The 6,029-nt window shown below is 49.3% G+C and overlaps 1 long non-coding RNA gene across 1 annotated transcript; it reads right to left on the minus strand.

The window, feature by feature from the left end:
* Positions 1-417: 417 nt before the first annotated feature.
* Positions 418-5,115, minus strand: LOC133045235 (uncharacterized). Its single transcript, XR_009690162.1, has 2 exons — positions 4,790-5,115; positions 418-1,116 (listed from the first exon to the last, which is right to left on the minus strand). It is a non-coding gene; the product is annotated as an uncharacterized LOC133045235 (long non-coding RNA).
* Between the last annotated feature and the right edge of the window lie 914 nt (positions 5,116-6,029).

A 6,029-nucleotide genomic window follows, 5' to 3' on the forward strand; every position in this document is an offset into this window, starting at 1 on the left:
GAGATGGGACGGAGATGAAATGGTAATTATGGGCTCCCCAGGTGGTGCTAGTGGTAAAGAATCCACCTGCCAACGAGATGCAGGTTCCATCCCTGAGTCGGAAAGAACCGCTGGAGGAGGAAATGGCAACCCGCTCCAGTATTCTTGCCTGGGAAATCCCAGGGACAGAGGAGCCTGGCAGGATATCCTCCATGAGATTGCAAAAGAGTCAGACAAGAGTTAGTGACTAAACAAGAACGACAAATGGTTATTATACTTCAGTTATCTGCAAAGGCCTTCCTAAGAAACTAGCATTTGAGCCTAGACTTAAATTATGAGAAGCAGTTGGACTCATTGAGATCTGGGGTATCAGGGACAGGCCCTTGACAGCTAACAGCTTAAGGAGACCCACACAGAGAATCACAGAAGGAATCCTGATCAGAAGCACATGTATCTTTTATTCACCCCAAAGACAAAGGGACAGTATTTTCTACTGTCCTCTCCAAACCCAATTATCCAATGCTTCCTGGTTGCCATGCTCTGATATTACAGAGGCGTGTTATTATTTCAAGGGTGTTTGTTTGGTGACACAGATGTGAGCGTTAAAATTCTGTAAATACACGAGTTGCTTACAATAAGAATTAAGCTGAATAATGGTATTAGAGCTAACTTCCATACTTTCGCCAGTTCACAGGTGGAAACAGCTTCTGTAAGGTAATCACTGGGAAGGGGTGAACTTTGGTCACTTTTTCAGGGTCCCAAATGTTGCATGTGGAAGTTATCTGTGAGTCATTTGATCAACCAAACGCTGCACAAAATGTTCTTGAGCACTGATAAGTTTAGAGACATGTGGCTGCCTGTCCTCCAGGCCCTGAGAAGTATAATTGTTCTGAGGATGCGTGTTTAAAATAAAACAAAACAGATGGGATCAACGTGATGAGCATTTGTGGGCTTGGAATCCAGTATCCGGACTGTCTTCTGACTTCCATCGGAAGGGCTGTCTCTCCTCCAGCAGTCTCCTGGTCATGCGGGCTCATCTCATCCCCTTGGGGGGCGGCATGGTTTATGACCAATCAGGGGTGCCTCCAGGATTCAAGTCAGGCAAATCCGTGAACCCTGGGGCTTCTGCTGAAGTAACTGGGAAAGAGAGGAATCCAATGGGGGAGGTGACTGAGAGCCCAGATTTGCTGAGCACCACCGTGTAAAGCCATTACTAAAAACCAGAGACATTACTTTGCCAGGAAAGGTCCCTATGGACAAAGCTATGGTTTTCCCAGTGGTCATGTATGGATGTGAGAGTTGGACTGTAAAGAAAACTGAGTGCCAAAGAATTGATGCTTTTAAACTGTGTTGTTGGAGAAGACTCTTGAGAGTCCCTTGGACTGCAAGGAGACCCAACCAGTCCATCCTAAAGGAAATCAACTCTGAATGTTCATTGGAAGGACTGATGCTGAAGCTGAAACTCCAATACTTTGGCCACCTGATACAAGGAACTGACTCATTGGAAAAGAGTCAATGATGCTAGGAAAGATTGAAGGTGGGAGGAGAAGGGGATGACAGAGGATGAGATGGTTGGATGGCACCACCAACTAGACAGACGTGAATTTGAGCAAGCTCCGGGAGTTGGTGATGGACAGGGAGGCCTGGAGTGCTGCAGTCCATGGAGTCGCAAAGAGTTGGACACGACTGAGCGACTGAACCGAACTGAACTGAACCTTGTAGGTGGGGCTTCCCAGGTGGCTGAGTGGAAAGAATTTGGCTGCAGTGCAGGAGATGCAGGTTCAATCCCCGGGTGGGGAAGATCCCCTGGAGAAGGACTTGGCAACCCATTCCAGTATCCTTGCCTGGAAAATGCGGTGGACAGAGAAGTCTAGCGGGCTACAATCAATGGGCTCACAAAGTGTCACGCATGACTGATCAGGAACATACACCCCCCATGTAGATAGAGAAGGTGCCTTAAGGGCAAAGCCAACTCAGGAAAGCAGAGCTAAGTGGAGGTGTGAGAAAGACCGTCAGGTCTTGGTGGCATCACCTGGGACCACCCACCCCTGACCACACACCCCTCATGTTTGTTGATTCCATTCTGACCAGGGTTTCTCCTCTTGCGTCTCAGGAAGTACTGACTAGTGCACTTTCACAACACATCATGTTGCTATCAGATGTTCCTAATGTTAATAACAAGAAAAATCACCCAGAACTAGGAAAGGAATTAATCTTTCTGGCCTGGAGCAGAAAGACAGGGGACACAGTCATGCATGGACAGAGTGTGTGGGTGCTCAGTCGTGTCCGACTCTTTTCAACCCTGTGGACTGTAGCCTGCCAGGCTCCTCTGTCCATGGGATTTCCCAGGCAAGAATATTGGAGCAGGTTTCCATTTCCTTCTCCAGGGGATCTTCTCAATGACTCGGGGATGGAACCAGCGTCTCCCAAACTGGCAGGCGGATTCTTCACCGCTGAGAGGTCGTTACAAACGTGGGCTTGGGATTGAGCCCGATTGGGTCTTTGTTCTGCCACTTTTCAGCTGTGTGAGACTTTCTGAAAGTCCAGTTCCCTAATCTACTAGAAAAGAAGTCATCAGCAGGGAAGCTCTTCCCTACTAGAAACCCGAGATAAAGCGGGTATGTGTGATCAGACTAGCCAAGCAGAGAGCCCCACGGGGCCGCCCTGGGTCGGGGGACAGGTCTCCCCTGAGTCCTCTGCTTCAGCTCCTCCGGGAAGTACTGGGAAGTACCAAGATAACAGTATCTGGTGCACACTTTCTGAGTTGTTTTGCAGATGTGAAACCTCCCAGGCCCCAGTGGAAGATGTTAACTACTTGAGGAGCACAAAGCCCCAGGCCTCCTGGAGCCAAAGGACTGATAAAGTTAACCCCTGTGATGCCGCCTGTTCCCTCCCATCACCAGTCGGAGAACCGTGCACAAGCTGATCATGTGTCCTGTGACCCCCTCCCCCACCCCCCATCAACTGGCTTTTAAAAAGGCTTTGCCAAAACCCTTGGGGGAGCTTGAGGCTTTTTAGGGCTTGAGGCTCTTGTCTCCTTGCAGGGCCCTGCAGTAAAGGCTCCTCTGCTTCAGATTCCACTGTTTTTGTTTGTTTCATCACATGTAATGCACACTCGCTGTCTGACCCTTTCTTTTATCAAAATCAGCTCTCAGAAAGGAATCTGGTAGGGCTTATTGATTTCATTCTGCATTGGTTTCTCCCACAAGTGTCTTCTCAAAGGAAGCCCTTTCTGTAATTATGCAGCCTCAGCAAAGGCAATTTGAGGCATTCCTAGAAGGTCACAGGGTGTTTTCAGAGGCAGAAGAATCTCTACTCAAAGAATTCAATGAGAATTCCACCTCCATAAGGTCAAGGCAGCACCAGAATGTAGAAACATTAAATTCACACTTGGAAAGCTATCTGAAGGTATGGGAGTGGAGGGAAAATACTTTTTATTGAAATACATAGGCACTTTATGGAGTGGACAAGACGACCCATCCCTCCCACCACCATGACCAACCCCCCCAACACACACACACACACACACACACACACACACCCTGCTCTGAGACTTGTGATCAATGAGTGTTTCATCATTAACAGTGTCCCCCTGATGGGCTGGGAGTGTCTGTCCATTCACTTTTACTTATAATATACAACATTCACAGTCAGTTCATCTTGCCAACATAAATAAATATATTATTCTCATGCCCGAGCTTGTGACTTGATTTCAAAATCACTTGAGTCACAAAGAGAGGTGCTCAGGTGCGTCTTCCACATAAGTGACTCAGACATTTTGCTATTCAGCAACATGATTAGGCCACAGGGCTACTGACATTTTCTGAAATCTTGTCTGCAGTCTAAAGCGTGAAATGAGTAGTTTAATAAAACAGCTTTCCTCTAAAATGAAAATGTGTGCATCATTTGACTGTCAAAATCCTTGTCTTCATCTTAGAGGAGAAATATAATCATTTGGAAAATAGACCCAGGCATCGGATGTACGTGTGCTAAGTCGCTTCAGTTGTGTCTGACTCTTGGTTGGCAATGCTCTGGACTGCAGCCCACCAGATTCCTCTGTCCATGGGATCCTGCAGGCAAGAACACTGGAGTGGGTTTCCATGCCCTCCTCCAGGGGATCTTCCCCACCCAAGGATCAAACCTTTGTCTATTACGTCTCCTGCATGAGCTAGCACCTTAAGTGTACACATGTACCCTCTCTTCCTTTGTTACATTTTAAATAGAATTGCTCTAGCATTTCCTGGAGATGAAGATACTCCTTTAGAATTAAGATCTTCAGAGGAGTCTTACGATTTTAGTCATTAACTCACTGAACCCATTACAACACAGGCAAAAGTGAAAACGTCCACAGGTAAGAACATGATATGGGCGATTCAGCCAACCCAGTGACGGGAAATACACCTTCCCGTTGTGCAAACAGTGTCATCCTCGTCGGGGCGGGAGCAGGAAGTCCCCGCCTAAGAACACCTGAACCCCCGCGGGTACTTCCTGCCCCCAGCCCCTTCCAACGCCCCAGGCAGCGGCTGCCCTTTGTTCCCAATTCAGGGGAGCTAGCCAGGGCTGCGGTTCTGGCCGCTCAGGATCCCTGTGCAGATTCTGGAGCTCCACAAGCCTCTGAAGCAGTAGAGAGGCATCTCTGAAAAACTTGAGGAATATTGTAACTATTAGCACGTGAGGATCAAGGATTCGGAGCTTCCCTGGTGGCGCAGCGGTAAAGAATCCGCCTGCCAATGCAGGAGACGTGGGTCCCACCCCTGGGTGGGGAAGTTCCCCTGGAGAAGGAAATGGCAACTCACGCCAGTATTCTTACCTGGGAAATCCCACTGACAGAGGAGCCTGGCGGGCTACATACAGCCCAGGGGGTCGCAGAGTCAGACACGACTTAGCGACCAAACAACAACAACTCCATGAAGGCGTTCAGCAGTCCTGCGCAGAGGCGGTGTCTGTGTCCAGGCGCTCGGGTCTGAGGCCATAAGCAGGGGTGGGAGCGCCCTGTGCAAAGAGCTAGGGCCTCCTCGGAGCCTCGGAACGACGGTTGTTGACTGCCGATGCTAAGGTGATACTGACGGGCCCTTCGAAGCCGCTTCCTGGAGCCAGACGCACCCCCCTCCTCCAAGCTGCCCCCCTCCCCCCGCTCGCCGCAGCCAGCGGCCTGCCCGCCCCTCCCACTCCTCCCCTGGAACCGACCGCATTTCTTCATTTGAGCTCCGGAAGTTCTAGTGATTTTTCTGCATGAAAATAAAGTCACTACTAGAATCAAACTCACCATAGGAGGCGCTCAGACTGTGAGAGGTACCCAGGAAAGGATCCTGATGAAATAAACAGGATGAATCCTTGCCTGGACTTGAAGCCCCATGAGGACAGGTGCCATATGTGTTTTTTAGCCGACATATGCCTGAAACTTCGTCCGGGTTTGACCCCGTGGATGACGTCCAGGGCCACACGTGCTCTGGGCTGCCTCGTTCAGAAGGTCCCCACACTTGCTGCAGTGCTCTGCTGTTGTCATGCTAAGACTTGTAATAATGTGTTTTTAACATTTTATTTTGCATTGGAGTACCGCCGATTAACAATGTTGTGATAGTTTCAGGTGGTTAGCAAAAGGACTCTGCCGCACACGGACATGTATCCATCCTGCCCCAGACCCCCTCCCATCCAGGCTGACAGGTAACTTTGAGCAGAGTTACCTATGCTCTGCACTGGGTCCTTGTTGGTTATCCATGCTAAATGTAGCGGTGTGTCCATGTCCGTCCTAAACGCCCTCACTACCACTTCCCCTCATTCTGCCCCTCCTGGCAACCATAAGTTCATTCTCTAATAAGTCTGTGAGTCTCTTTCCGTTTTGTAAGTTCATTTGTTACAGTTAATCAACAAGGACCTACTGCATAGCATATAAGTCTGCCCAGTGTTATGTGGTAGCCTGGATGGGAGGGCGGTTTGGGGGAGAATCAATTCAGTTCAGTTCAGTCACTCAGTCGTGTCCGACTCTTTGCGACCCCATGAACCACAGCACGCCAGGCCTCCCTGTCCATCACCAACTCCCGGAGTTTACC

Source organism: Dama dama, chromosome 23 (assembly GCF_033118175.1).
Source record: "Dama dama isolate Ldn47 chromosome 23, ASM3311817v1, whole genome shotgun sequence".
Classification (NCBI taxonomy): domain Eukaryota; kingdom Metazoa; phylum Chordata; class Mammalia; order Artiodactyla; family Cervidae; genus Dama; species Dama dama.